Raw genomic sequence first — 19,730 nt, 5'->3', positions numbered from 1 at the left:
ACTATCAAACTCTTAGAGGAAAACATAGGCAGAACACTCTATGACATACATCACAGCAAGATCCTTTTTGATCCACCTCCTAGAGAAATGGAAATACAAACAAAAATAAACAAATGGGACCTAATGAAACTTAAAAGCTTTTTCACAGCAAAGGAAACCATAAACAAGACCAAAAGACAACCCTCAGAATGGGAGAAAATATTTGCCAATGAAGCAGCTGACAAAGGACTAATCTCCAAAATTTATAAGCAGCTCATACAGCTCTATAACATAAAACAAACAACCCAATCCAAAAATAGACAGAAGACCTAAATAGACATTTCTCCAAAGAAGATATACAGACTGCCACCAAACACATGAAATAATGCTCAACATCATTAATCATTAGAGAAATGCAAATCAAAACTACAATGAGATATCATCTCACACCAGTCAGAATGGCCATGATCTAAAAATCTCGAAACAATAAATGCTGGAGAGGGTGTGGAGAAAAGGGAACACTCTTGCACTGCTCGTGGGAATGTGAATTGGTTCAGCCACTATGGAGAACAGTATGGAGGTTCCTTAAAAAACTACAAATAGAACTACCATACGATCCAGCAATCCCACTACTGGGCATATACCCTGAGGAAACCATAATTCAAAGAGAGTCATGTACCACAATGTTCATTGCAGCTCTATTTACAATAGTCAAGACATGGAAGCAACCTAAATGTTTATCGACAGATGAATAGATAAAGAAGATGTGGCACATATATACAATGGAATATTACTCAGCCATAAAAAGAAACGAAATTGAGCTATTTGTAATGACGTGGATGGACCTAGAGTCTGTCATACAGAGTGAACTAAGTCAGAAAGGGAAAGACAAATACCGTATGCAACACATATATATAGAATTTAAGAAAAAAAAAAGCCATGAAGAGCCTAGGGGTAAGACAGGAATAAAGACACAGACATACTAGAGAATGGACTTGAGGATATTGGGAGGGGGAAGGGTAAGCTGTGACAAAGCGAGAGAGTGGCATGGACATATATACACTACTAAACGTTAATTAGAGAGCCTGTGGGAAGCAGCCGCATAGCACAGGGAGATCAGCACGGTGCTTTGTGACCACCTATAAAGGGGTGGGATAGGGAGGGTGGGAGGGAGGGAGACACAAGAGGGAAGAGCTATGGGAACAAATGTATACGTATAACTGATTCACTTTGTTATAAAGCAGAAACTAACACACCATTGTAAAGCAATTATACTCCAATAAAGATGTAAAATATAGATAGATAGATAAAAAAACAAAACTTCAAAACTTTTAGATTGAAATACAGGAAAATATTTTCTTAACCTTGGGATGAGAAGGGATTGTTTTAAGTACATATCCTGAAGAAGATTTTGAAATAACTACATTAAAATTTTAATCTTTTATTGAAACTTCAAACTCTGGTTTTGCCCTTTGACTTGTATTCAGCTGTGTCTGCTTCCAGGCCACGCCCCCCTAGTCCACTGACCTCTCTGTCAATGCCACGGGAGAAAGGAGACTGTCAAATGCTGTCCTCCCAGAAGTAGTAACTTCAGGATTGGCTATATCATAAAGACAGACGGTCCACTGCATAGGAGATGGACAGCATGCGCTTCCCACGCAACACTGTTCAACATACTCCCTGACAGAAGGCACTCAAAGTCACACTGTATAATCATTTCATTCTCAAGACTACTAGACAGTGCCTGTTCCATGTAGCATATTGTCCAGGAAAGAACTGCTTTGGCTTGACTCATAATGATTTTCCTATGATATTTTTCCTTCAGGAAGAAAATAAGTATTAGGAAGCAGGTGTATTTGGAATCAAAGGGAAAACCAGTGTGGGAGAAAAGATGCGCATTGTCATCTCTTTTCCATCAGGCTGCTCTGACACTAAATTAGGAGTTTTCAACGACCTTTTTATGTTCTACATTTAAGCTCCTGTTCATAAACAGCAATGAATTTAAAATATAAAAGATAATACCCAAAGATTCCTACATTTAAAATCCTGCAAGAATTCCTGGTTCCAGATTTCAATTTAGTCTACGCCTGTGGAGACTCCTGGGTGCTTATGTTTAACCAAATCGTATTTTATCTTTGGATTCTCTTCTGCTACAGGTAGAAGAGCTTAACTAAGGCAGCTGCAGCCACCTTTTTATCCAAGTGGGTGCTATTCTAAATTCTAAGATTATGTACAGACAAAGCAATGAGGATTGGTCCTCAATGTTCCCTTGACTGTTATTCCTTCCGAGTGCCAAAGGGAGCCGGAGAGCTAATAGGCCGTCAGGGACACTCTCTTTAAAACCAGTAACATATCAAGTGCCTCAAATATCTCCTGCTTTCAGCCAATTCCTTTGGCAGACAGCGCAAGTGCTACTGTCACTTGAATTTCTCTGACGGAAGCAAGGAAAGGGCCAGCTAGGTTTTCTTGCATCCGTGACCACGTGGAAACATTGTCATTACCTGTGCTTCCTCCACTGGATTTGACAGCTGTTCAAGCTACAACAACCAGACCTAATTTTTGCTCAGTTCAAGTTAGGTTGTTTTTGTCATTCTTTTTATTATCACAACATGAGGAGCAAGTGGGATTTAAGAAGAAAAGGACATGCATCTTTATATTCAGCTACTTTCTCTTTTCTCTGAGAGGTTCTCTGTTCTCTTTCTCAGAGTTCTGAGAATCTTTCTATTCTGGTTCAGGAAACCAGAGCTAAAACCAGTAGGAAATATGTTTCAATCTCTGCAACAGCACTTCCTGCCATTCTTTTTCCACACTAATCACTATGCACTGAGAATGACAATATCAACTCTCCCCATTATCCCTTCCATATAGTGTATAAATCCCAAATCACCACTTCATTCTTGCAATAATATCCTTTAAGCCCTGTCAGGATTAGCACTGTCTTCTAGGGATATAAAGGTAGATGGAATATGGTTCCCCGCCCATTAGGAGCCCCAGATTCATGAAGAGGACAGTGGAGAACCAATAAAAGCTGCAATGCTAGGAAGGCTGTGTATGGGAGCACAGAAGGGTAGCACCTGGCCCAGCCTGGAGAAATGAGAAAGGTCTTCCTAGAGGAAGTGACACACCAGCTGGGTCATAAATGAGTAGGAGACATCCAGCTAAGAGGAGAAGGGAATAAGAACAGACCAGACAGAGGGAATGAGAAGCACTAATGCAGGATTTCTCAATCTCAGCATCACTAACATTTTGGGACAGATAATTCTTTTCTGGTTGGGGGGAGGGCTTGTCCTGTCCAGTTCAAGATGTTTAGCAGCAGCATCCCTGGATTCTATTCATTAGATGACAGTAGCATCCCCTTCCTCAACTGTGACATTCATTAATGTCTCCAGATAATGTCAGATTTTACCCCTGGAGGACAAAATTGCCCCCAGTTGAGAGTCATCGCACTAAGCGTGGAAGGAAGAACTAGAAGCAGCGTGGTATAGCTGGAGCGTAAATCTTGAGACAGAGAGTGACTGGCGTTGGAGATAAGCAAAAGTCAGATCTTCAAAGGTCTTTATGCCTTTCAGCTCCAGGAAAGTTACTTAACCAAATAAGAGTGTTTCCTCTTTTGACAAATGGGAATGGCAATACTTTTCCCTGAGGAATGTGGCGAGGGCTAAATCAGATCACATACGTAAAGAACTTAGTATAGTGCTTGTCATACATAAAAAGCTTTGTTCCCTCTCTCCTGCTTGGCTCCGCTGTCCGGACTGGGAGTTAGGGTGATGAATTGAAGGGCAGTCAGAGGCCGGAGGGAGCGGTGGGCAGGGCCTCGGAGGCAGGAAGACTTAAGCCACTGGCAGAGCTGATGACTGCAGAGCTGGACGTGCTCCCACCTGGCCAGTGGAAGCATGAAGTCCTCCATCCCCACACATTGCCCTTACCCAGGGTTTATCTTTCCAGAACACCTGGCTCACGTGTGTTAGTCAGACACACTTCCTTGTCTAATATTTATCTTAACCCAGCAAACAGCTGCAGTGTTCCCTACATAGACACGCCAGGTCATGGAAAAGAGGGGAGCAGACATGATAATAGACAGAAATTTTAGCCTCCAGGACTTTCATCTCAGGGCTGGGGAAAATAGCATCCCTGCTCCTTTTGTCAGGAAAAGCTCCCTGTCTCTAAGCCAAAAAGGTGAGGTCCAGCTCAGGCAACAGTTCCTCTCAGAAGCCTGTCTTGGTGGCTACCCTGCCCCCGTCAGAGTTGGCGCTTCCTTTCTCTAAGTGAATCACAGCACTTGCAAAACCCCTCTGTTGGAGCCCTCGGCACCTTGCCCTACAACTGAACTGTTGGTTGTTTTGTTCACTAGTCAATGACTTAAGTTACTTGAAGGTAGATTCTGTATTTCTCAAATGAGGATTGAATTAATGCACCAAGACACAGAGCTCTGATAAAGCATCTTTCAAGACCCTCTGAATGCAAGCAAGGAGACATTTTAAAAATAGGGCATCTTTGCCCTCTCCACAGGCCAATGCTTGCATGTGAATTACATCCTAGCTAGCACACAACTTGCTTTCATTTCTTTGTCTCAGAGTTTTAACCACCTGTATTAGTTATCTAGGGCTGCTGTTAACATACTGCAAAATTAAAACAATCCTGGTGACTTAAATTAACAGAAATTTACTCTCTCACAGTTCTGGAGGCCAGAAGTCTGAAATCAGTATAACACGGCTGAAATCAAGATGTTGGCAGCGTTGTGATGCCCCAGAGGCTCTAGGAACCTTCCGGTCCTTTTGCCTTTTCTAGCTTCTGGTGGTGGCCATGGGCATTTCTGGGCTTGGGGACTGAATGACTCCAATCTCTGTCTCCGTGGTCACACTGCCTCCTTCTTTTCTTTGTGTGTAACTCCTCTGTCTCTTATAAGGACCCCTGTCATTAGATTTAGGGCTTGGATAATCTAGGATGATCTTTTCATCTCAAGATCCTTATCTTAATGACATCGGCGAAGACCCTTTTCCAAATAAGGGTGCACTCACGTGTTCTGGGGATTAGTCATGGACATACCTTTTTGGAGGCTGCAACTCAAGCCACTATGCCATCCTGCACCCATGATGCAGCATTTAGAAACCCAACTGGCTGTGGCCACATCCTGCATCCATTTAGCCTGTTGGGATCCAGATTCATATAGTTAGAATTAAACAGATAATGTGGGTTCTTCTGAAAATACTTATATATAGTTACATTATATAACATGTGCTTTTTATAGGTATTTCTCTTTGCTTGAGCCCATTGAAAGATTACTGTGCTCTGAGTTAAGCACATGAGAATGGAGTCCTGAGTTTGTACATTATAAACAAGTCAGCTGCATTTTCTCAGGTGTAAATTGAGGGACTTGGATGAGTTCATGTTTTTGTTTTTGTTTTTTTCACCTTGTTATCCGTATCTTCTTTCATTTATTCTTCCTAAGAAGACTACAGGGTGGGAAGTATTGCGATACTGTTTCTTAGAAATCAGGAAACTGCAGTTTAATATATTTAAGCAATTTGCCCATCATCACAAAGCATGTCAGTCTAAAGCGTGGTCTGTCCTCTGAACCCAGTTTTTGCTCAACTCCAAAATCTCTCCTTTCCATTAACCATGATATCCATTTTGTCAAGCATATCTGGGACAGGAAGCTCTCTATTTTATCCTGAGTTGCTCTAATATAGGATTTCATCAGAGATCCAAACCCAAAGTATTTACTACACACACACACTCTATTTGTAAGAGTCTATGAATAATTAAAAATGAGCTTTGACAATCAGTAAAGTTGCTGCCAAACTGCACACATTAAAAAAAAATCAGTTTTCATCCACTCGATACTAAGTGTCGATGGCCCTGAACAGGGCCTGTGTCAGCATTCTACAGAGGCTTTGCCGGTACTTGACAACTGCTTGCAGCTAAACTAATCCCTGTCAAGAAGGCTAGGTTTGGCATAAAAGTTTCTGCAAAGGAAAAAATCTCTTCTCCTGGATTGTCAACCCAGCCTCAATGAAGAAGTGATCCTGTTATGACTGTCTTCTCGTCAGTGCCGGCTTTTATTCTGATCCTGTGGTATGGCAGACAAACAGCCAACACCATTTGAGGGCGAAAGCTGCAGGGAGCAAAGAAAGAGCACAGTCATAAGAGTTGTAAACTGAAAAGGAAGCTGCCTTTGTCGGATAGATGGGTATTCCCTCCAAAGAACATGTTTTGAAATATTTGGTCCTCCATATTGTACTTGCAAAGTTATAACTCATCATTTTTATTAATTGCACATCCAAGTAAATACCAGAGATTCTAATCAGCAAGAGTTCATCAGTATTTTCATTCTGAGTTAATGTACTTTTACCCAAAAAGTTCCAACTCGTAGCTCCAACGTCTAATACAGTCCTAGGCCTCAACATCTCAGAGGATGAGAAAGTCAGAATATTAAGGGGTGGGACGGGGTTGGTGAGACAAGGAAGTGGCGGGAAAAGGAAATCTTGAGCTCCCTTTTAGAGGCTGGAGTGCCAACCCCTCACGCATGGGGCTCACAGATGGAAAACCACCATATTACGGGGAATGGACATCATTCTGGAGAAGGGCCTGCACTGATGGCTCATGCTGACTGCAGGTAAGTGAATTGTCAGGAGGAAGCTTGTGACTACCCTAAGGCAAAGCTAGTGTGTCACTGAGAAAGGACAGGTTACACTTTTAATTTTCTCGAGTCTGATAAGGCCAAGATTATGGGACCAAACTGTACATAGAACCCTTCCCTCTGACTTTGCCCAGGACCACAGGTAACCCTGAGTCTCCTAGGCCAGGCATCTAAGATCACTCAGCCTCCGGGTCACATGACCACCACTACCCATCAACACACAGGGTGCATTCCCTTGCTTCCAAGTCTTTGTTCAGCTATCACCTTCTCAGTGACACTTGTACTGATCACTCTATTTTAAATTACCACCTCCCATGCCCACCAAGGCACACCTGATGCTTCTTACACTTCTTTCTTTTTCTTGTATCTGCAGTAATGATCAGCTTCTAATAAATCCTATAGCTTACTTATATGCTCTATTTATTTTCCATTTTCTATCTCCCCTGGTATAATATGAGATCCATGAGGCCAGGGATCTTTGTCAGTTTTACTCCTGATGGAATCCAAGCACCTAAAAGTGTCTGGCATATTGTAATCGCTCAGTAAAAAACACATTGAATAACTGAATGCAAGCTTCAGCACAAAATGTGAAACATAGATTATCCTGACATAGAGAAATGGTGAATGGTAGAAGAATTATGCTCAGAGGCTGGTCTTTTTCTGTTTTTTAGGGTGAAGTAGCTTTTATTTATTTATTTGGCTCCGTTGGGTCTTCGTTGCTGTGCACAGGCTTTTTCTCTAGTTGTGGTGAAGGGGGGCTACTCTTCGTTGCGGTGCACAGGCTTCTTATTGTGGTGGCTTCTCTTGTTGCAGAGCATGGGCTCTAGGCACGTGGGTTTCAGTAGCTGCAGCACACGGGCTCAGCAGTTGCGGAACACGGGCCCTAGAGCGCGCGGGCTTCATTCGTTGCAGTGAGTGGGCTCAGTAGTTGTGGTGCACGGGCTTAGTTGCTCTGCGGCATGTGGCATCCTCCCAGACCAGGAGTCGAACCCATGTCCCCTGCATTGGCAGGCAGATTCTTAACCACTGTGCCACCAGGGAAGTCCTATTTATTTATTTCTTGTCACAGAAGTGACTGTCAGTAACTCGGGAACCAGATATATGGGGTGAGAAAAAAATTAGGAGAATAGTCCATGGTAAGGCCAGGGTACACCCTACTTTTGTAGACTGCTAGTTTAGAGCCCAAACCTTAGAGTCAGTTTCCAAAGATTCAAGTCCTGAATCTACCACTTTCTTTACCTTGTGCATGATACCTAAACTCTCTACACCTCAGTGCTCCATTTATAAAATGAGGGTAATAATAATACCAGATTTAACTAAGATAGTCCATGGAAAAGCCTAGAACTCTGCCTGGTATATAGCAATCACCATTATTATTTATTTAAACTAAATTCTAAAACATTCTCAGTCCATCTTGACCTGATAAACTTTCAGCCAATAGAACATACCCACATATATAGTAACAAGTAAAAACTACAACACCCACCCCTGCACACAGTGATTTCCTGGAACCCTCCTAAATTATAGCCAGCTCATTCCTGAATCTGTTGCACCATGGTCCCAGTTCTTAAGTCCAATTCTTATTGATGATCGTGTTCTATCACTTTGCTTTCTAGCTCTTAATGCTGCCTCAGAGAATCTGACGCAAATCAACTTCATCAGCTCTCCCAACTTAGACCAAGTAATTAAGATATGTAGCCAAAATAGCACATCAAGATCTGAGTCTTGGGCTGTTGGGCTTAACTCTGGCCTAACCAACCCACCTCATTCTCCTTGGCCAGAAGACTTGAACATTCTCAAGCTTAAAACTTGAATGTTGAATCCACCACTTACTTTCTTTGATGTTATACAAGCTATTAACTCAATCATTCATTCACTCAGTGTTTATGGTGCATTGTTCTACGTGTCTATGTACAAATATTGACACTGGGATAAAAAAACTTAATATATAAAACCAAAATACACTGTGTAAATTATTCCGAAGACTTGTAGTATATTCAATGACATGCAATATATTTTTCTAGCATAGTCAACAGAAACTGGGTGACTATACATCTTTCTACCTGTGAATCACAGTAATAAACTATCAAAGCAAAAGGCAGATATACTAATTCAGATCAATAGAGCTTAGGTTGCTGCAAACTTATTAAATGTCAGGCCACCGCTGCCTTTCTCATGAAGGAAGAATTGCCTAAGGAATATTACTAAATTTCCGAAATGAAAATTCTTATAGAACGCCATACCTAACTGAGACATATATCATTCCTTTTACAATTCCGATTTTCAAATGCATAAATGGGACAATCACTTTTAGGGAAGCTGTTCAACATGCAATGGCTTCAGCTCTTGCTCCCAGCATTCTCTGTTAGCTACAGTATCATTAACCAAGTCCAAAGAATTGAGCTCTATTTTGACCTTTGGGAAAAATCCAATTTTAGAACAGCAAAAATGAATTACTCTCTCCTTTTACCATTACCATATATATATGTATGCATATATGTATATAGATATACATGTCTTTGAGTTGATATGATTAAATGGCAATCCTTGTTTTGTTATTACTTTTGCTCCTCTCAAATTGGATTTTCCCAAGGGACTCATTCTTTGTGAAATGCTAGTCATGGCAGTGCCGCTTGGTGCCCAGAGAGCTTTAAGAGTGTTCCTTTCAGCACTCTGATGACATACACTCACGTGGACAAGATTGCAGAAGCAAATGACTGAGTCTGCAGGCTTGGAGATAAAGGCATTTAATTATAGTTTTAGTTCAGAGTCTGTATTTCTTGGGGCACATCCAAGGTTTCTGCCTCAGTGTGGGCACCTATAAAACAGGTAAAGCACAACTCTTCACCTATCTTCTCACAAGAAAATTATTTATTTTTTAACTTATTTTTTTAACATCTTTATTGGAGTATAATTGCTTTATATTGTTGTGTTACTTTCTGCTGTATAACAACGTGAATCAGCTATACGTATACATATATCCCTATAACCCCTCCCTCTTATGTCTCCCTCCCACCCTCCCTATCCCACCCCTCTAGGTGGTCACAAAGCACCGAGCTGATCTCCCTGTGCTATGCAGCTGCTTCCCACTAGTTATTTTACATTTGGTAGTATATATAAGTCCATGCCATTCTCTCACTTCGTCCCAACTTACCCTTCCCCCTCCCCTTAGTATATATAAGTCCGTAAGTCCATTCTCTACATCTGCATCTTTATTCCTGTCCTGCCCCTAGGTTCTTCAGAACCTTTTTTTTTTTTAGATTCTATATATATGTGTTAGCATACGGTATTTTTCTCTTTTTGACTTACTTCACTCTGTATGACAGATTCTAGGTCCATCCACCTCACTACAAAATAACTCAATTTCATTTCTTTTTATGGTCACAAGAAAATTATTACCCACATCAATTCCTATTCAGAAGTCCTGGCTCTTGCAAAGCCAGTTAGGTGGGAATAACAGTTTTTAAAATACAGTTTGATATCTGGTTGTGAAATACGTCAAATTAAACTGTCATGATTATGAAATGTAGAGAAAAGACAATAGAATTAAGACAAGAGTAATAATGGGCACCATGCATTGAACACACTGCAAATTTGAGGCATTCTGCCGGTTGTTTTACATACATCCTTGGAAATCCTCACTGTCAAATTGTGAAATAAGTATTCTTATTCTCACCTTTTCAGACAGATGAGCCAACCGAGATTTATAGTATTTATAGATATCAAATACTTTGGCCAAGTTCCCACATGGAACAAGTAGCAAAGCCTGTGATTGAACCCAGCTTCACCTCTGACTCTTACAAACAAACTATAGCTATGTAGTCAATTGCCATAAGATTTAGAAGAATTTAGATGACAGAGGCGGGCTTCCATGCACGTTGCAGATATCTGAACATCTCAAGTGATCAGGAATGTGCGTGTGTCTGTCTGTTTGTAAAACACCAACTCGCATGCTCCTTTCTTCCTTTTTAATCGTTTCCTAAACCATGGCAAATCTTCAGCCATCTTTGGGCTCTTCCACAAAAGATGGAACTACTTAGTTCACTGGTCTTATGCATTGCTCATTTTTTAACATTGAGGTATAATTGACATATAACATTACTTTCAGATGTACAACATAATGATTCCATATTTGCATATATTGAGAAATGATCTCCACAGTGAGTCAGGTTAACATCTGCTGGTGGGACAGCTCTTCTTATATGTTCAACAGTTATTATCGCTACCCTTCTACGACACAGTTCCAAAGTCTCTGGTAGCCATAACTCTCCAAAAGCAATGGAAATAACCATTTCTGAGGCCATTGTGTCCATATTTGATTTTTTAACTTGTAGTAAAAATCGCCTGTTGGAGGATGAGCAGCTAGGCCACTTGTCATTCTCCCCAACACATAGCACCCTTTGTTAGCTCTAGACTTTCAACCAGGCTGTTTTCTCTATCTGAAATGTCTTTGCCCCTTTCTCTATCTGGTGAAATTATATAGATTGTGTTCATTCTTCATGGCCAAGGTCAAATACCACAGCTTCTAGAAAGTTTTCTCTAAACTTCTCAGATAAAATTAATCAATTTCTTTTCTGTTTTTCTATTAATATATTGTGTGGACAAAAGGTTTGTTCATTTTTTTCTGTAAGATGACTCTAAAAGCACTTAGTTGTCTTTAACTTCATTCGAAACCATTTTGTTAGACTGTATGTGACAGCTGTCATATCAGCGTACATTTAATACAAGACTTATCAAAATTGGTGAATTTTTGGGTAGCCATTTTAATATTGAAGATGGAAGAAAAAAAGCAACATTTCAGCATATTATGCTTTATTATTTCAAGAAAGGTAAAAATGCAACTGAAACGCATAAAAAGATTTGTGCAGTGTATGGAGAAGGTGCTGTGACTGATCGAACACGTCAAAAGTGGTTTGCAACGTTTCATGCTGGAGATTTCTCACTGGACGATGCTCCATGGTTGGGTAGACCAGTTGAAGCTGATAGCGATCAAATCAAGACATTGAGAACAATCAACGTTATACCACGCGGGAGATGGCCAACATACTCAAAATATCCCAATCAAGCGATGAAAGTCATTTGCACCAGCTTGGTTATGTTAATTGCTTTAATGTTTGGGTTCCACATAAGTTAAGCGAAAAAACCTTCTTGACCATAATTCCACATGTGATTCTCTACTTAAACGTAAAAAAAGTTCTGTTTTTAAAACAAATTGTGATGGGCAATGAAAAGTGGATACTGTACAATAATGTGGAACGGAAGAGATCGTGGGGCAAGCGAAATGAACCACCACCAACCACACCAAAGGCCGGTCTTCATCCAAAGAAGGTGATGTTGTGTATATGGTGGGATTGGAAGGGAGTCCTCTATTATCAGCTCCTTCTGGAAAACCAAACGATTAATTCCAACAAGTACTGCTCCCGATTAGACCAACTGAAAGCAGCACTCAATGAAAAGCATCCAGAATTAGTCAACAGAAAACGCATAATTTTCCATGAGGATAACATAAGACTGCATGTTTCTTTGATGACCAGGCAAAAGCTGTTACAGCTTGGCTGGGAAGTTCTGATTCATCCGCCATATTCACCAGACATTGCACCTTCGGATTTCCATTTATTTCTGCCTTTACAAAATTCTCTTAATGGAAAAAGTTTCAATTCCCTGGAAGACTGTAAAAAGAACCTGGAACAGTTCTTTGCTCAAAAAGGTAAAAAGTTTTGGGAAGATGGAATTATGAAGTTGCCTGAAAAATGGGAGAAGGCAGTGGAACAAAAAGGTGAGTACATTGTTAAATAAAGTTCCTGGTGAAAATAAAAAATGTGTCTTTTATTTTTCCTTAAAAAAACCAAAGGCACTTTTTGGCCAACCCAGTACTTTAATATGAACGCTTAGCATCTGAGTAGAATCAGTAGAATCATCTCCTCTATTGTACCTCATCCCTGTATTCTCTGCACCTAATACAGGGCTTCGCACATAACAGCAACTCATAAGCATTCACTGAGTTGCACTGACAAATGATTTCATATTTGCAAGTGTTTAGAGATTGCAAGGATGGTGTGTCAATGATCATACTGGATACACTGAAAAGGATACCTTGGGGAGTAAACACTGAAGTTGCAACTTCCATGTAAGGATTGTCTGGAGATAAAATTCTGAAGAGATTGAAGAAAGAGAAACAGAGACAACTTGCACTGGGGTGAGCAGAAGCAAAGGTAGGGCAGTGAGGCAAAGATACGGAGATGCCATGCGTGCAACGTAAAAGTCAGCTTTGCGTCAACGTTCTCATCTGTAGTCTTTGACTACATATTTATAGAATGCTGGGCAGTTCACAAAATGTATATTAAAAGAATCGTCTGATGCAAAAAGTATGACTCCCCTTGGATAACCAAAAACACTGAGTCTCAGAAAACTGATTAAAGGTCACAGGTCAAAGGTGATATAATTACTCAGAGACTGAGTTCAAACTAGAACTCAGGTGTTTTCCTTTTTTTTTTTACGTCCAACTCTGTGCTCTTTGCCTTACAGCGTATACTGTCAGGCAGCAACTTTCACTTGGCAGTTGGCCTCAGCTCACTCTTCTTCATTATCCTTTTGTATCTGTTTTTCCAGTTCCCTTCACTTTTCTCCTTGAAATCCCTGCACAGACTCTTTGAGATTGTCACTGTGAAGAAAGAGTGCTGTAAACAATGCCAGGTGTTGTGCCTCACCTTAAATCACTAAACCCAGAGTCTGCAGCAGGAAAGTGACTAGTGGCAGCAAATTGGTCTTTTCAGATACACCTGTTCACACAAAGAACCGTCACTCGTTGGAGAACCATCCTAAAATATTGACTCTTCTACTTTCAGTGTTCTCCAAGGTACTGACATTTAACGCACTTGGAAAAAAAAGTTCAGTTTGCTAATAGTATTTCATGTCTACTGCTCCATAGCTCCACAAATTTCAAGTCAACAAAAGTATATTGAGCATTTAATATGGGTCATGCTCTGTTTGAACACTGAAGAGTCTTCAGGTTAAATGAAACATGGTCCCTGTCATCCCTGTGGCCCTAATAAGTCATAATACAATGCAGGGTCACGTTATGCAACACGAACTGAGCAGAATGGTACCACTGCCAGTTTATGGTTTCCTTCAGCCCTTTCAAAGCCACTAACCTACCCAGCCGCCGTCTGTCTCTTCCTAGGCTACTTTCCTTTCTCTTGTGCCAACAGTTCAAACCTTCACTCTCCCCGAGTTTCTTATCTAACACCTTGGTCCAAAAATCTTGTCTATTACCTCTTAGAGAAAGTTCAAAAGTTCAAAAGTCTCTCAGCCTTCTAAGCACTGCTACCCCATCCACTATGCCAGCACGGACTTACCTGCATCCTCTTTCCTCTTTATCTTCTGATCTGCCACCTCAGTGGAAGGGGTTTCTCCTTCCACTGGCATCCCAGGTCCTCTTGCTTCTCCAAGACAGACATCAAACAGCCTTCCTCTGTCCCATCTATCCAACATTTTCACCACCACTGGTTCTTTGCTCTTAGCAGACAAACAGATGCAAGTCTCTTCCATCTTCCGGTACCCAAGTCAGAAACATAATAGTCATCCTCGGCTCCTCTATTTCCACATATTGAGTTGGCCAAAAATTTCATTCAGGTTTTTCCATAACAGCTTACAGAAAACCCGAATGAAATTCTTGGCCAACCCAATACAATCAGGCACCATATTTATAGACCCAAACGCCTATGGTGGACCTCTTACATCCACCCCCTTGTCCCAAATCACTGCTACTACCTCAGTTCAAGCCATCATCCTCTCTTACAAGGATTATTCCAGTAGCCTCATGACTAGTCCTCTCTTGTTCCATTCTTACTTCTTTCCAATACAGTGGCCACCATACTTCCAGTGAGCTTTCTAAAATCTGAAACTAATCATGTTACTCCTCTGCTTCACATCATTTCATGGCTTCCTTTTGCCTGTAGAATAAAATTAGACTTCTTTGCATAATGCAAAAGTGTTTCCAGAGCTGCCTCTGAACTACCTGGCCAGCTATTTCACGTCTCACACTTGGCGTCCCAGCCTCCGGAAACTTCTTTACTCCCACATCTATCTTTTTGTTCACATTCTCCCTCTGCCTAAAATGCATCACCCTTCCCATATTCTAGCCTTGACAAGTCCTCTTCCTTCAAAAATCCTTCAGGAAGGTTTTGCTGATTTCTGTTAGGTCCCTCCCACACGTTCAAACACACTCTGACAGGGTGGTCAGTAATGTCAAATGTTCAGGGAAAAGGAAAATAATTTCGCCTGTTAAAATACTGTTTGTGTTAGGTACGTTTAATCTCTAAACAGTTTCAGCCCATGTACTATTTGGGCCTGCTTCTTTGAACATCTAGCACTAAATTATTACACCCTCTACTCATTTTCCTTTTTGATGTGGAACTTCTGTTTGTATGAAACCTAATTTTCATGTCAGGAGGGGCTGCTTTTTGGAAATTTCAGTTGCAAAGCACAGCAGATGCAGATGGCTTTGGGAAAAGCACAGTCAAAGGCAGTTAATCATGAGTTCCTGCTTTTCTGTAAGCAGAGCCAGGTGCTTTCTTTGTAGGTCAGTGACAGGTAAACTGCAAATAAAGTAAATTATCACACAGGCCACATCAGGTATCAAAGCCTTTACTGAGGTTGAAGTTCTTCATTCTTCAGTAGAAAACACATACCTCTTTTCCATCAGAAGTGAATAAAGACATAATAAAGACATATCAGTCTTCTGTATGGATCAGAAATCACACAATCGACCTGCAACACTGTGTTAGCTCCTGTTAACAACATGGTGATTCAATATGTCTGCACATTTCAAAATGATCACCACTATAAATCTAGTTGCCATCTGTCACCATACAAAGATTTACATAATCATTGTTATATTCCCCATTGAATATTCCCTGTACATTTCATACCCATGACTCATTTATTTTGCAACTGGAAGTTTGTACCTCTTAATTTCCCTCACCTATTTCTCTCCTCCCCCCACCACCTTCCCCTCCGGCAACCACCTGTTTTTTCTCTGTATCTATAATTCTGTTTCTTTTTTGTTATGTTTGTTTGTTTTGTTTTTTTAGATTCCACATATAAGTGAATCACACAGTATTTCTTTCTCTGCCTGACTTACTTCACTAAACATAATACCCTCTTGGTGTATTCATGTTGTCACAAATGGCAAGATTGCGTTATTTTTTAAGGCTGAGTAGTATTCCATTGTGTGTGTATTATATATATATATATATATATATGTATATATATGCATATATATATATATAAATAACACATCTTCTTTATCCATTCATCTGTTGATAGACAACTAGGTCAGTTCCATATCTTGGCTATTGTAAATAAGATTGTAAATCATGCTGCTATGAACATAGGGGTACATATATCTTTTCAATTAGTGTTTTCATTTCCTTCCGATAAATACCCAGGAGTGGAATTGCTGGGTCATATGCACACCTTATACAGTGCTGTATGTCAATTATATCTTGATAAAACTAGAAGAAAAAAATAAAAACAAAATATTTTAAAATTTTAAAAAAATCTCCCAATCATATATAATCAGTCCACTGGTAGCCCCCGTCCTAAGGACAGATTCTGATTGCTACCAACGTGAGTTGCAATGGCACACAGCATAGCTCGTGGCCTGAGGAATCCATTTGCCTGGACTTAAACCTGGCTCAGCTACTTACTGGCCGCACAGCACGAGCATGTTTCTTGACCTCTCGGTGCTCCAGTCTGCTCATCTGTAAGAGACGAGTAAGAAAGATAAGATTTACTTCACAAAGTTGCTGCAAAGATTTAACATGCAAAATTCCTGACACATGTTAAATGTCCAATAAATATTAAGAGTTACCTTACTGTTAAATGACAAAATCTAACAGAATCTCTTAGGAGGGAAGTATTCTTATTTTGAAAGTTTTGCTCACATTTCACCCCTATCCTAAAATTTACCTCTAACCATTGTTCTTTACAGTGGAGCTTCATTAGGGCCCTTCGTTGAAAAGGGCTTTGAACTGATGCAGTCAATTTTACCACCGAGATTTTTTTTTAATCCCAACATTTATTCAACTATTTTAATTTTAAGAGGGAGATCTCAAGTCCCTGACTATACACTTCAGGAAAAGATCTCAGCCCAAGATTTGGTTTGCTTCCTGTTGGAAGATGGCTGGTCAACAGTGCACCAGTGTTCCACACCATCACTCTGGGCACTTGAGTCATGGAGGAATGTCTTTACAAAGATTAATGTTGCTCAGCCTGTGAATAAAGGAAAATGCCCAGCACTCGTCAGATGTCGACGTCAGCAGAACTTACCTTGGCACTTACTTTAAAAACTTCATTGTGGCCCTTTGTACCTAAAACAAAATTTTAAGTTCATCAAAACTGTGTAAGATATTCCAAAGTTACAGGAAGAAATGTTTTGATATCTGGTCACTTCAAAAACAAAACAAAACAAAACAAAAAACAAGCAAGGATGAAGAGGAAGAGAAGGAGGAGATTTCAACTTTTTGTTTACAAAATGTTGATTTTTACATATTTACATATCAGTTGCTAAAAAGTCTACCACTAATTAAAATACATGAACAAATACGGACAAATGCAGTCTGAGATACGAATGGAAAGAGAGATACAGACATATAGGTACACATAGACATATATAGGTACACATAGACATAGTATTTAGGATGGGATGACATCAGAGGAAACATATTCTAGTTCCTTTTTGCAAGGCTTTGAATGATTTTTGAACATGTACAATCGGATCTGCTACTTTTGTATTTCCCGCTTTTTTGTTTTCTCAGGTTTGTTTCATCATATTCTCTTAAAGAATAGCCTATGAGTTCGTGAATTCAGAGAAAATTGTCAAGAGGGTGAGCAGCATCTTGTGTAGAAACCAGGGACTGAGTTCAATGCCTCACATACACAACCCCAATTAACCCTAATGTAAGGGAAAATGGCTATTATCCACAGTTTATAGGTACAAATGAAATAAGACAGCCAAGAATAGGCACTTCTCATGTCACAGAGCTGCCTCATTCTATAACATTCTTATCTCTAAATTTCCCAGCATCAACTGTGACCTTTTCTTCTCTTAGCACGTATTTTCCATTCCCTTTATGGGTTTGTGTTTTTCTCTGAGACTGTCCTATAGTCTTCAGGTCTATCCAGAACTTTAATATCTGTCTGTCTGTCTCTCACATGCATAGGTGTACACACACACACACACACAAACGTGTGCACACACGTGTGCATGCGTTTGAGTATAGACCTAGAATTCCTCATTCATTTAACAAACCTATATTGAGCACCTACTATGCTGCAGGCTCTATTCCAGGCATGTGGGACACAAGAAGGCTTCCTGAAGCTTGCACTTTGCAGGAGTAACAGATATTAAAGAAACATGGCAAACAAAAAATTATTTTATTATAGTTGTAATAAATGCTAGAGTAGAACATAGTGTGAACTGACAGCTCCTAACATGGGGACCTAACCCTAAGATTGAGAAGAAGAGAACTAAAATATCATCTTTGTTAAGAACATATTGCAGTGATCGCTCTGTGGGCAGATCTGCCTGCTTCCTGACGGTGGGAACTAGTTCCCCTCCCCCTTGCTTTCTGCCTGCCTGAAGCAACTGTACAGTCTTGCTCTGTGATACTTTGTCCTCCATGCCAGACCAAAGGTAACAGAAATCTCGAAGCTTTTGAGCTTTTTGAGGTGACTGGATTCTGTCATGAGTCATCCTCCTACACTAGTTTTTTTAAACATATGTATGCTGTGGTTTCTATTTTAACCCATGGATAGGCAGCACTGGATCTGAGATTCTACCCTAGGTATTTCTTTCTCTTAATTACCCTTACTTGTTAAATGAGCACTATAAAAACTGACATAGGAGGGTTTTCACTGTAACTTGCGAGTCTCTCTCAGCTCTTATTCATTCATTCTCTGAATCACAAGATATATATTGGACATCTGTTATGGGCCAGGCATTGTGTTACCTACAGGATACATAGCTGGGATCAGAATAGGCATGACCCCAGCCCTCATGGAGCTTATATACTAGACTGATTTTTGTTGCTGTGTTTACTAACATTTAAAAAAAATGTTTAGCACTGTGGAAGATGCAGAGGTTGCAGAACATAACATCTTTGCCTTGCAGAATTCACGTTCTTATGAGGGAGACAAGATCCAGGCACACAAAGCAACACATGAGAATATACGGTCAAAAAAGAAATGAATATAGAGTTTAGTGTCCAGGGAAGACTTCCTTGAAAAGATGAGGTTTGAAAAGTGACTTGAAGGAAAAGTAAACTTGGAAAAGTGATTGGAAAAGAGGAGATCATCCAAGGTGAAAAATGACACAGGATCAACTGAAAAGGTCGGGGAGAGGACAGCAAAGAGATGTGATTGTCTAGACTGCAAGCTTACCAAAAATAAGGGAAGGTGGGGCCTTAAGAGCTAAGATGTGTTGTTAAAAATTGTCTTGAAAGGTAATGCAAAGCTCTCCTTTTCGTGGTAAGTGAAGAGTTCTTGGATCTTTTTCTATCTTTTTTTTTTTTTTTTTTTTTTTTTTTTTTGCGGTACACAGGCCTCACTGTTGTGGCCTCTCCCATTGTGGAGCACAGGCTCCGGACGCCCAGGCTCAGTGGCCATGGCTCACGGGCCCAGCCGCTCCGCGGCATGTGGGATCTTCCCGGACCAGGGCACGAACCCATGTCCCCTGCAACAGCAGGCGGACTCTCAACCACTGTGCCACCAGGGAAGCCCCTTTTCTATCATTTTTATGCTGCTAATACTATTTCTGAAAATGTATCTGGATTTGAAGGGCAAAGGAATAAGAGGCAGGGAGACAGATGGGGGCATTAATGACTTGATTTAGGTGTGATGATGTCTGTACAAGTGTGTACCCAATGGGACTAGAAGAAACGAATCTAAGAGATAATATATGACTGTGCTACAGTCTGAACAGAAAGGATGAGGAAATGATGGAAGGGAATATAGGAGAGGGAGTGTGGGGGATGAGGGAGTTAAAGATAGACACAAGTGTATGGCAGAGTAGCCTTGGTTAAGTTGGGTTTGTCGAATTTTATACAGT

The sequence above is a fragment of the Phocoena phocoena genome, chromosome 5 (assembly GCF_963924675.1).
Source record: "Phocoena phocoena chromosome 5, mPhoPho1.1, whole genome shotgun sequence".
NCBI lineage: Eukaryota > Metazoa > Chordata > Mammalia > Artiodactyla > Phocoenidae > Phocoena > Phocoena phocoena.
This window is presented reverse-complemented; position numbering follows the sequence as displayed.